The following is a 13,034-nucleotide window of genomic DNA, read 5'->3' on the forward strand; positions in this document are numbered from 1 at the left end:
GTCCTAGAAAACATAAAAAACATGGAAAACAAATGCTGGTCAGTGCTCTGTGTACAAACATCCTTCCCTGTGCACCACACACAGCACTTCCAGCAAAGAAAGACACTGCAGTTGTGCCTCTGTGCTGGTGCTACCAATGCAGCAGAGGAAAGCCCTGGAGTACAAGATAAATTCCCTGAAGCAGATGAAGTCAACTGGGAGCACCTGATACTCATTCCCATAAGGTTATGGTAAAGGTTGGGAAACTAAGGAAGTGCCTCGCTGGCATGCTGGCAGCAAATCAAAGCAAATGACATTAATTAAAGCATATGTTAGGAATAGGAAATTAAGCTAAAGCAACATTTCATCTACAGAGTCTTCTCTGGGCACTTTAGAAAGGGTATAAGTTTACTGTAGGGAAAGAGAAATGAGGAGGCTGCTGCAGAAGAGAGATGTGAGGCAAGTTAAAAGAATTAGAGGAGTTTTAAAAGCTTCAGACTGTACACTCAAGGTCATGTTCACCCCTTGTATTTATTTCGAATTGTGAGTGAACCAGAGGACTGAGAGCTCTAGTTGGCACTGCAAGGGGCCTTGGGCTAGGACAGACACCATTGTCCTTAGCAAGGAGGCTCAGCCCCAACATCACAACCCTCCCCATTCCTCCCTGCATGGCTATGCTAGGAGCAAATTGACCTTGGCACCTGCTTGCCTCGTTTTGCAAAAAACATTCATTCTGCCCCAGTTTGGCTTTTCTCCAGCTTGCTCAGCCCCCAGAACTTACCAACGCTCAGCCCTTCACCCTGGACACCTGGGGACAGGGGCACTGCTGTCCCCTGCACAGAGGGGAAACTAAAGCACGGTGTGACTAACTGTGGGGCTAAAGGCACCAGCCAGGACTGCAACTGCACCTCAGCTCTGCAGGAAAATGCAAGCAGCCCCCGAGGCCTTCCCACACTGGGGCTGTCCCAGCCAGAGGCCTTCCTGCCTGCCTCTGCCCTCGGGGCTGGCAGTGGTTGCTGCAGGCTTGACCTCCCGGCTGAATTCTGGGGCTGTGCTGAGTCACCAGCCACCTGTGTCACCCCAGGTCACCCACTTTCTTTTTAATCAGCCATTTCAGGGCTGCCTGCCTTGCCCTGTTGGGGCCAACCCATGGCCATTTCACTGCTTTGCGTGGCCTCCAAGCCAGCTCATCACAAGCACCAGTACCTGTAGGCACCTAATGAGACCACACACCTCTGTGGTAGAGGGGCCACATCCACACTGCCCAAGCTGTGCTGGGATCTGTGACGTGCAGCAGGACAGGATCATGGCAGTCTTTGCACGGGATGCCCTGTGCCAAGGTGTGCTGCTTTTGCCTTTCCCACTGCACCCACTCTGCAGCCGAGGCGGCTGCGGCATGCGCTGGGACGTGATGGGCAGAGTCAACGCTTGAATAACGAGCTCTGAACGAGAGAAACGGGGCAGCAGCCTCACCCCAGGCGTGCTCCTCCTGCCCGCTCCTCTGCTTCCATCCCGGCTGCTAGTTTTCCCCCGGCGCCATAAATTGCACGCCGGGGCCGGCGGCCCTGGAGCAGCTACCCGCTGCCTCCCCACCGCTCGTGTCCTTGGGATGAGTTACGAGGAGCGAGCACCGCAGCCAGGGCTTTGCTCCAGAGCCCCAAAACGAGCGAGGAGCACGGCTCCCGCCCGTGTGTGCACCAGAGCCCTTTGCCTTCCCTTCCCACCCGGGACCATGCTGCTGCCCCGGCAGGGTTCATCCCATGGGACCTCTCTGTTTCCCGGTCTTCCGAGGAGGGCTGTCTGCAGCCTGGTGTTTACCCAGGGCGAGCGGGCAGATGGCTTGCTGACAGCTTCAGGAACACCTTGTAGCAGTTGTGGCGATTCCCAAGATCCATTGCTTCCCATTTCAATTCACACATCATGATTTCTAAACCTCAGCTTGTACCTTCCCAGCAGAGCTCCCCACCTCCGCCTCGGCTGCACACACTCACCACCGGCTTGGGAGTGATGGAGAAGAGGGAACCGCAGCAGCAGCAGCCATCCCATCTCTGACACTGCCTCCTTCAGTGGCCCAGAGTGAGTCCCTTAACCTGCCAAAAAAGAAGCACAAGCAGTACAGGAGCAGCACAAGGGTTGGAAAACACTTTGAGCACGCAAGAGGCTGCCAACTGCTTCTTAAGGATGAAGAATTCTCTTCCCATCACCTTCTCCAGCTGAATAATGTTTGCAGCTGCATGGACTGGGAAAAGGAGGGAAATGATGTCTGAGGCTGGCATGTATGTGTCTCTGCTGCTCTTGAGATGAGTCCCTGTCTCAACTGCTGGCGACCAGCACTGAGCTGCCTCCAGCAGGCTGTCAGCCCCTGGTGATGATGAGCTCTCGGAGGGAAAAATGGAGGTGAGACCAAGCTTGGCCATGGAGGCTCTTAAACTCTGCACAGGTTTGATCAGGGGGAGGCTCACACCCGGCTTCCCCACCTGGGGTGGCTGCTGGACCCTACCATTCCTCAGGGAACTGCTCAGAGAGTCTGGCAGGACTGCAGAGCCAGCTGTGGTTGTGAGGACCTCTGTGATCCCACCAAACCCCTGGGGCAGGCATGAAGCAGAGCATCTCATGCTTGTACACATTCACCTGCTCTCCCTGTGCTGCTGTGGTAGAGTCCTGGCCTCAGGGTGATAAAAGGAGTATGTTTTTCCAATTAAAAGAGCCAAATATGTTTTCCTGCCAGTATTAAGCTCGGCTTAATGTGCAATGTCTACATTTTAACCTTGAAGAAGCCTCTAGAGACACTGCAAAATAAATCAGTACTGGTCCACGTGCTGGAAAACAGAACCAATAAATAACTTCAGAATAGTTTTTTCTGTTTATGGTATGAAGTCCCTATTCTTGGCCATGCTTTTCAAAACAGCATCTCAAAACAAAATAAGAAAGAGAACCACCCCTTGAACCTTTAATTAGCAGTGCAGCTTGAGCCTGGCCAGCCAGACAGGACTGGTTTCAGATTGCAGGTGCAGGGCCAATTCTTCCCTGACCTCTGGGCTGGGATTTGAGATTGAGATTGCCTGTGCAATGGTTTAAAAACATGACATTATATATATCTCCTGCATGGTTTCTTATGGCATGGAAGGTGCTGGAGAAAATACAGTACCTGGGTGCTTAGACACATGCATCCTCAATCTGGCTCCCAATCCCTGATCCACAAATGCACCTAGGGCTCCTCAGATCCTTGATCCCGTTCCATACCTGTACCCCATGGTCAGCCCCATGCTTTCACTTGGTGTTCGCAAATGTGCCAAATGGCAAAGGGATAATCATGGCCCTCAACCTGCCACCTCTACTTTTCCCAAGTTGCTTGGTTTGGGGCCAACTAGGGACTCACCAGCTCTTCCTCCTTTATGACAATAATAAATGTGTCTTTAACTTCAGCATAAAATAAGATTTACAGGAGCTGTTAAAAGGAAACTTTAAGGAGGTTAATTTTTTCCCCCTGCATCCTGTTGCAGAGAAGTCTCATGTGGGAGGCAGGTGAGCCTGCAGGAGCCCAGCAGCGAGCTGCTACCCTGGCACGCATGTGCAGGACCATGCAGGGATGCCTGGGCAGCAGCAGGCAGTGGGGACCCACCTGTGCTTTGCAGAGCTTTGCAAACCCCTCCTGACACACACCGAGGGATAAACCACTGACAGCCAGCACTGGTGACTCCGGAGCTGAGGTGACCATGTGGTAACATTAGGATCCACAAGGGCATCACTCCCGGGCATGAGACCACAGCATCCCCTGCACAGAAGCAAATGACAGCAAAAAGTATCACTGTGCTGCATCTAAGAGCCTGGGAGGGACAGAGGGACACAGACAACAGGAAAGCTGGCAAAAGGCAATTCTTCAGCTCCCCAGCCTCCCACTCAGGCACAGCAGGGATGTGACATCTCCAGGGAAAACCCATCTACTGTTCAGGGGATAAACTTAAGCCATTTTCTTCATATCCCTCTATTCCTACTCCCCTCCCTTGAGGCTCCATGTTGTCAGCATGCATTATGCAGCCAGGACAGCTCTATTAGTCATAGGCTTAATGACTGGAAAAACACACGCAGCCATTATTAGCAGTGCTGAGCTGCACAAGCAGGGGCTGCTCCAAGAGGACAGATTGGATATTAGGAAGAATTTCTGTGCTGCAAGAGTGGTCAGACATTGGAACAGGCTGCCCAGGGAGGTGGTGGAGTCACTATCTCTGGAGCTGTACAAGAAATGTGTGGCTATGGCATTTTGGGGCATGGTTTACTGGCCAAGATGATCTTAAGTGAAAGATTGGAGTTGATCTTAGAAGTCTCACTTCTAATCAAAACAATTCTGAGACAAAGGCTCATGGAACAGGCTAACCTGATGGAAAAGGGTCCACAGGAAGCAGCATCTCATCAGTTCCCCTAAGAACCAGCCTCAGAAAGAAGCAGGAGAATTTTTCACACATGGAGATTCAAGGACAAAGTCTCTGCTCTCTCATCCGTGCTCAGAGCTGCTCCTCCAGGACAGGATATGTGTTTCCTCAGGGGAAGAAGAATCTGACATTGCTCTGGGCTGGGCTCTGCTTCTAAAGAACTGACCACATCCCAGTAACTCCAGATCTCCTTCTCTGAGGACTCCCAGTAGGGAGGAGCTGGAGCAGGAGTTAATCATGTCAAAAAAATCAGTGCAACCAGCACAGCATCACAGTTCAGAGTGGTTTGGCACCCACCTCTGTGGCCAGTGTTTCAGAGCAGCTCAGTTTTCACCAAGGCATTGAAAGTCATTGAGCTCTTGGAGAGCACCAAATGTGACACCAAGCATTTCCACAACCATCCTTGCAAAGCCACCCAGGGCAAGCTGCTGAGCATCTAAAATCTACAACTACCTGATGGGACATTGTGGAGAGGCTGCTGCTGGTCTCTTCTCACAAGTAACTGGAGACAGAACAAGGGGGAATAGTCTCAAACTGAGACAGGGGAGGTTTAGATAGGACATTAGGGAAAAAGTTTTCACGGAGAGAGTGGTCAGGCACTGGAATGAGCTGCCCAGGGAGGTGGTTGAGTCAGCAACCCTGGATGTGTTTAAGGGTCATTTGGGTGTGGTGCTTAGGGATATGGTTTAAGTTGAATCTTGTAGAATAGGGTTATGGGTTGGACTTGGTGATCCGGAGGAGCTTTTCCAACCTGGACGTTTCTGTGAATCTCTGTCCTATGCCCACCTGCACAGCTTTTATCCCCAAGCCAAGATCAACAGGACACCAAAAGCCTCCAGTCACAACCCCATGGCTTCCTCTGCCTGGAGGAGGACAGAGCAGGATGGGATGTGGCCATCACAGGTGTGAAGGTGGCAGGGTGTATGTCCCTGCAAGTGACCACGGCATGTAGAGGATGAGTGGACAGGGGTGCCCCATATGCAGCTGTGACTCTGCAGAAAGAGGTCTCTAAACCTTTCAGCAGGTCTCCAGAAGGCTGTGTGGGCAGTGGGAAATGGGATAATGGTAAGGTCAGCTCTTTTTCAGCTGGTCACCAGAGAAGAAACACAGGGAAAGAGGAGGCACAGACCTGCAGCTCTTACATATTTCACCTTAAACACATCCTGAGCTGCTTTACATGGCTCACACATGCACATCTCTGTCCTGCTTCAGGGCTACTGCCGCAGCTCGAGGTCCCAGTGACATCACTGCCACCACCCTGCTCCTATCCCAGACAGTGAGGTGGGAATGAACAACCTGAGAGCACCACTAGCCCAGCCACAGGCATGGAGTACATCACACCCATCACACACCTGCAAAAGCACAACATGGATATGAACTGCACAGATTTAACAGCTCTAGGACCTTCTGTTCTTCCTTACATCTCTGGAGCATTTCCCCACCCCTTACATGCTTTACATTATTTATTACATTTCATTTAACCCCAGCCACGTCCTCCAAATAAAATTTATTTTGCAGCTGTCATTCAGGTTTACTCCAGCCTTAACCTCGTAATCCTATTGATTCCCTCATTATTCTCAGAGCGTGGGATTGATTTCATGCCTTCTGTGTTATGGAGAAGCCTTTGCTCATTAATCTCACACATTTACAAACAGTTGATCCTGGCCATTCATTATTTTCTCATTCCCAACACGGTAAGGCTCCAATGTGCTCAGTTTGTCTGCTTTGCCTCCTTCTTTCAGGGTGTGGATGGAGGCAGTGCATGATCCTTCTCCTACGTGGTAACCATTCTGCACCCTTGCAGGCTGCAGGTCTGGGACCCAGTGAAGGGTGATGGGCTCACATGCAGAGGCAGGGTACCAGAAAAGCCCTCACACATAGAACTGCAGAACCTGAGGATGGAAGAGACCAACTCCAACTGCTAGAGCTCACAATGCCACCACTACTGCTAAGCCACCACCACCACTAAAACATGTCCCTAAGCATCACATCCCCACAGCTTTTAAACACCTTCAGTCCACCACCTCCCTGGGCAGCCTGTTCCAGTGCCTGAAAACCCTTTCTGTGAAGAAAGCTTTCCTAATATCCAGCTCAAACCTCCCCTAGCACAACTTGTGGCTGCTTCCTCTTGTCCTATCATTTGTTGCATGTGAGAAGAGATCAACTCCCACCTCACTCCAGCCTCCTTTGGGTAGTTGTAGAGGGCAATGAGGCCTTCCTCCAGTCTCCTCTTCTGAAGAATAAACTACTTCAGTTTTCTCAGCTGTTCCTCATAAGATCCATCTTCAGGGTCCTTCACCAGCTCTGTTGCTCTTCATGGACACACTCCAGCACCTTCAGGAGTTACATCCCACTTGGAAGCCTCACTGCAACCACACAGGCTGGGTAAAAACAGGAAAAACTAAGGCTGGGAAGAGCCTTGGGGATCTCCAGACCAACCCTCTACACGCATCAAGAAGTGTTTCAGGGTCAGACCACACAATCACAGAAACATCCAGGTTGGCAAAGCCCCTCAGGATCACCAAGTCCAAACTATAACCCTACTCCACAAGATTCGCTTTAAACCATATCCCTAAGCACCACATCCAAACGACCCTTAAACACATCCAGGGTGGGTGACTCCACCACCTCCCTGGGCAAACGATGCTCAGCATCCTGTAACCACCTTGTGCATGGAGCAGCAATACCTGTTGCTGGAGATGATGCTCTGGCTGCGCAGCTCCGAGGTACCACTGATGGATGCACGCGTGCAGGACTGACGGCCGCACGCGTGCACGCCCCCAAACAACAGCAGTGTGTTATTTTATCCAGTGTGATTAATCATCCTGGGCATTTAATATAGCCCCATCGGAGTGCAGAGCGCTGTACAGTGTATGGAGGAAGACATGACCCCTGTCAGAGAGGCTTAGAATAAAAAATAGGCAGACACTACAGTTCAGACACGTCATAAATCCCACTGAAGGGCCAATCTCAAATATTTCAGCTGTTTTGCCCCCCCCCCCCTCCCCTCACAATATATAATTGTCTTTGTTGGATCAATACAGAGGGGCTTTGTGGAAGGAGCATGTTTTAGGGGAAGATTAATGTAGTGAATTCTATATGCAGCCAGGAAGAATTCTAACATTTAACTCCCAGAAGGAGAAGGAAGGTTTGTGCGATTGAATCCTCCTTCCAGGATGGGAACACACTAGCCACTGGTGTGGGCTGGCAGGGGAGGTGCAAGCAGTCCTCACTCACAGGGATGTGTTCCAGGATGGTGGCAAGAGCCTTCCTGAAGGGATGGAATGCTCTGGACAGGATAGGTGGATTCAATTTGTAATGGAACAGCCCAGGCCATGCTGGGGCAGAGATGGCATGAGGCAGGGCCAGACAGCATGGAAAGGGCAGCAACATCAGTTGAATATTGGCACAGCATAAATCAGCATGCCTATGCCACATCCTTAGCTCCACCTGGGGTTTTCAGCAGGTTTTGTCCCATCACACCTACCCATGAGGTCATCATAGAATCATTTTGGTTGGAAAAGACCTCTAGGATCATTAAGTCCAACTATTGACCTAACCCCACCATGTTCCAAAGCACCATGTCTACAGGTTTCTTGAACAGCTCCAGGAATGGTGACTCCACCACCTCCCTGGGCAGCCTCTTCAAATGCCCAGCCACTCCTCTAGTAAAGAAAACTTTCCTAATACCCAACTTAAACCTCCCCTGGCACAGCTTGAGGTAATTTCCTCTCATTCTATCACTTGTTATTAGAGAGAAGAGACCAGGCGGTGCTGGCATGTACTAGACAGCTGCTTGGCACAAGGCTGGCACACCTTAGAGCTGCAGCAGTACATCTCATCATCTAAGTGCAGCCAGCATCAAGAAAACAAGGCAGCACAGCAGAAGCTGGAATGATATTGGTTACCAGCTACATACTATTCATCCATAGTAAAGCCCCTGCCATTGTTTCTTTCCCTGGCTGCAGACAGTGGACAGGCTCTGCTCACTTGCTCCCTGGAACAGGACAGGGAGCAATGGGTGGAAGCTGCAGCACAGGAGGCTCCACCTCAACACAAGGGGGAACTTTTTTACTGCAAGGGTCACAGAGCACTGGAACAGGCTCCCCAAAGAGGTTGTGAAGTCTTCTCTGGAGCCTTTCAAGGCCTGTCTGGATGTGTTCCTCTTATGATCTGAGCTAGATTGTATGGTCCTGGAGTGGCAGGGTGGTTGGACTCAATGATCTGTTTGGGTCCCTTCCAACCCCTAACATCCTGTGATCCCTTGGTCAGAGCATTGTGCACCAATTAATACCCCTAACCTCATTAATCTGTAGTGGCAGAGGGGACTGAGCCTTCCCTCTCTGCTGAGCACCATGGAGCTCACCAAGGTGCGCCAGCAGCCTTGGCTAGGTGAGCATCACCCAGAGCTATCATATGGAATAAATTTAACAGAATCGAGTTTTCATTAAATGCAATAAAGATGATTGATTTGGTTACAGACCCTCCCTGTGACAGTCTGCTCAATTTATTTTTTCATTCTGAGGAGGGATGTTGCATTGATCCAAAACATTAGCTGTGACTGCCACCGTAAATTCCCATTTTAGGGCGACCCACGGCAGCCCTTATTAGTATTTTTACACTTAGCCAGCAGCTGCTGGAGTTAACCCTTCAACAACATGGCCAAATTCTGCTGTGCCGGGGGAGCAGGAGGGGTGACATGACCCAGCACTGGGAGGGGGGAGGAAAGTCACATATTTTAATGGCACCACTGCAAAGCCACCAGCACCTCCAGCAGCTCCTAAACCTTCTCCCAGCACCTCTTAAACCTTCTGCCAAGGCCCTCGTAGGGGCAGAGTGAGTGGTGTTAATGCTGAGTCAGCTTCTGGTGCAGGCTGGGCTCCTTCCATGAGCCCTTTGGCAGATGGGAACATCCCTCAGGCACTGCTTTAGCGTGTCCAGAGCAGGCTGTTTGCCATCTGAAACCCCACAAACCCCAGCTAGCTCTCCACGCCGCACCAGCATTTGGACCAACACTACTGCAGATTTCCCTAAAACAGCTTCTACAGCTTTCTTTTTAACAAGGAGAAAAGAAATGCCCAAATATTTTTTATATTACTAATAAATTGGGGGGGAAATGCTTTATGTCTTCAATATATTTTCAATTTACTGCCATGGTCAGTATCACGATTGCAATGGATATTTTATAAGCAACCTCAATGATAACCAGATTTAGCTGTTGGTTTCCCCCATAAATACCATCTCAGCCACCAAAAGTCATCTCTGGTAACACAGTGTCATGAAAAATAATGCTTGAAAAACATCCAGGAAACACCAGAAGGAAAAAAAATGAAGAAAAGCAAAGAATAAATCACTTCCCAGCACATCTTGGAGATCCTGGATTCTTTGAAGGGTTTATTTGGAAGATAAGCTGATTTTCAACACACATTTGAGACAGATCCCACACTTCCAGTATCCACAAAGCCATGAAGAAACACAAGCTCACTATGGGCTCTCCCCTGCCCACAGGGGAAAGAGTTTCTATCTGTTTGCACTGGAGAGAGTGAAAAAGGTCATTCTGAGCCTACCCAAGTCCAAGCACTGCCTGGGGGCTGTGGGGTCACAGGTTCACAGGATGTCAGCGGTTGGAAAGGACCCAAAGAGATCATCGAGTCCAACCCCCCCCCCAGCAGAGGAGGACCACACAATCTAGCTCAGATCACAAGAGGAGCACACCCAGACAGACCTTGAAAGGCTCCAGAGAAGGAGACTCCACAACCTCTCTGGGCAGCCTGTTCCAGTGCTCTGTGACCCTTACAGTAAAAAAGTTCCCCCTTGTGTTGAGCTGCAACCTCCTGTGCTGCAGCTTCCACCCATTGCTCCTTGTCCTATCCCAGGGAGCAGTGAGCAGAGCCTGTCCCCACCCTGCCCCCCAGGCCTCAGATAGTTATAAATATTTATTAGATTCCCTCTCAGTCTTCTCTTCTCCAGACTAAACAGCCCCAGGTCACTCAGCCTCTCCTCATCAGGCAGTGCTCTAGTCCCCTAATCATCCTTGTAGCCTTCTGCTGGACCTTTTCCAGCAGATCCCTGTCCCTCTTACACTGCTGAGCCCATGCCCAGCAGAGAGAGACTTGCTCAGCTTATGAGCCCTGCAGCCAGGACCTGCTTTACATCATTCCCATCTCCTGTATCATTTTATATCCCACTTTTTTCCTCTCCTGCAAGCAGGGTATTGCTCTGCTGCTGCCATTGATACTCTGAAGCAGCACCCATCTCACTGAGTGCTTCAGTTCATTTGTTACCTCCCAGAGTAGACTATGAAAAACCACTTAAAAAAGCCCTCGGGGAAAAAAAATGGGGGGACAAACTTTTCCTGTCAGATGACAGCAAACACTGCAGAGCCAAGGCCATTGCAGCTGAGGAGGTCATTGTCTCTTGGATTCCAGGGCTGGTTTTGGAGTGGGTGCTGTCCTGAAGGCATCAGGTCCCTGCAGAAGCCCCTGTAACTGACTGAGCTGCAACCAGCCTCGTGGTGCAGCTCCCTGGATTAACACACTGGCAACCCTAAAGGGGCCAAATTTAGTCTGGATATTAGTGAATAATTTAACTCAGGATTAAATCATTGGCTTAGCAGGCTCCAGGTAAGCATCTGGATAGCTGAGCAGGACATGAGCTGTGCAAGTGTCTCTAAACACTGAATTATTCATCAGAAATATTTCTGCTGTCCTCCCTCTAATCCAATTAATCTTTATGCTTACTTGCAAAGCACACGTTTGCACAAAACACTGGGACCTGGAACTGGGTTTGGTGACGTCTTAGGGAGAAAGCTGCAGCAAGCACCTTGTTTAAGAATTTCCCTACAAGAGCAAGAAGCAGCAGAGGCAATGGAGTGACCTGCCCTCAAGGAACAACACTGGAAAAGGAGATGTTTTGTCCAGGCTGGGACTTCCTTCAGGAATATATCCAACCCACTCAACCCTTCCTTCCTTCTGGAGGCAAACAGCACAAGTTGAACCCAAACTCACTCCTACCTACATGTAACAGACACATTTTAATCTTCTTGTAAGCAGAAGATCTTTCACTTACCACAGTCTTTTACAAGCAGGACAGTTTGCCCTCGCTGAAGTCATGTCCATCTTTCCCAGTGGTACTCTGCAGTCAAGGTGCTCAAGGGAAAGCATCCAAGTCTCCCAGTAACAGCCTGAAATGCTTCAAATCACAAACAGTTCTTAGCAATCTCAAACCAGTGCCTGGAGCAGGGCTGATCTGCAGCCACTTAATTAATGCTCTACCATTAATCCACAAATTCATAAACTGAGAGTTTTTGGCTTCCCAGGACCCCACAAACATGACACAGAGAGATAAGCCCATGCACCACCAACCTTTGGCTGCATAGGAGTGAGCATGGACGGCTACCATCACCCAACACCTTGCACCCAAGCATCTTCTTGCAGCCCTGGGTATAAAACCCCCAACATGAAGCCATGGCAGCACAAGGGCCTTGCCTCCCTTTGCCCTTGGCAGGAGCCAGGCCAGTTTCAGCTCAAAAGCAGCAAAGTATTTTCCCATGGCATGCTGGTTTTCTTGTTTTAAGTGGGGGCTAAACGAAATAAATTATTATTTAAAGCTTCCATAGCTCCTTTTCATCTAATATTTAATGTGCAAGAGTTTCTTCATGCCCAGGTTAAGTAAACCTTGGAGAAGATTGTTTATAGGAATTGTACACAGAGCGGTGCTGGTTTCATTTATCAAAAAAAAAAGAGAGGTTTTGTTGAAATAAATTCATTTTACAGTGAAACCCACTTAAACCTGTTGCAGAGGTGACCCTTTTTAAACGAACCTGTTTGTGCTTCACCTCACAGGACAGCTCGAGCAGCACCACGATACCATCTCCCAGTGTAAATACTCCTCTGCTCTCCTGGAGTGCCAGACCTTGCTGGCAAAATCTCTGCTAGGAGAGGGGTGCCTGGGTCAGTGGTCCAAAGGAGATGGGCAGGATGTGGCTGCGGCATGGTTTAGCCACTGGAATGGTGGTCTGGTGCTACGTCTGCCCCAGCCACCCACCGAGAGAGGTGAGAAGCAGGCGGTGGCAGCAGGGCTTTAACTGTTGGGATGAGCCGGGCAGTTGCTGGAGAAATGCAGCTCTCAGCAGCCCAGATTTGAGGAGATGAGAGATAGGGGAAAGGCTTCATCCAGCACTGCTGGTCTGCTATGACTACTGACACCACTGTTAACTGCAGGACCAAACCACTCTTACTTTGGGAAATAAGCAGAAAAATAAGCCAGTAGCCTTCCCCCCGCCCCGCACTTTCCCCTTCTGAAACTTACTGCAAAGTGGGAGAAAGCAGAATCTCTGCTCTCGCCTCCCCTCTGCTGGCTCCGACCAGCTGCAGCACCTGACTGGAATCCAAGTTTTGCTTCTCTGCTTTGGAAACTCAACACGGCGAGGCCAAACTGGTACTACGGAGAACACAGAGGGGGACAAAAAACCCAACAACAAACCATCAGCATGTCACGGGTCAGCTGAACAGGAGGAAATTAATCCTAGCACATCGAATTGAGAGGAACTGCACTACGAAGGAGCAGATTAAATCATTTGAAGCATGTGACTGTAAGAGTTAACATTAGCATGGAGTAATACCA

At 49.9% G+C, this 13,034-nt stretch overlaps 1 long non-coding RNA gene across 1 annotated transcript; it reads right to left on the reverse strand.

Moving 5' to 3' along the window:
- Positions 1-8,317: 8,317 nt before the first annotated feature.
- On the reverse strand, positions 8,318-12,843 carry LOC135187318 (uncharacterized). Its single transcript, XR_010307300.1, has 3 exons — positions 12,720-12,843; positions 11,478-11,600; positions 8,318-8,406 (listed from the first exon to the last, which is right to left on the reverse strand). It is a non-coding gene; the product is annotated as an uncharacterized LOC135187318 (long non-coding RNA).
- Between the last annotated feature and the right edge of the window lie 191 nt (positions 12,844-13,034).

This window comes from Pogoniulus pusillus, chromosome 27 (genome assembly GCF_015220805.1).
Source record: "Pogoniulus pusillus isolate bPogPus1 chromosome 27, bPogPus1.pri, whole genome shotgun sequence".
Classification (NCBI taxonomy): Eukaryota; Metazoa; Chordata; class Aves; order Piciformes; family Lybiidae; genus Pogoniulus; species Pogoniulus pusillus.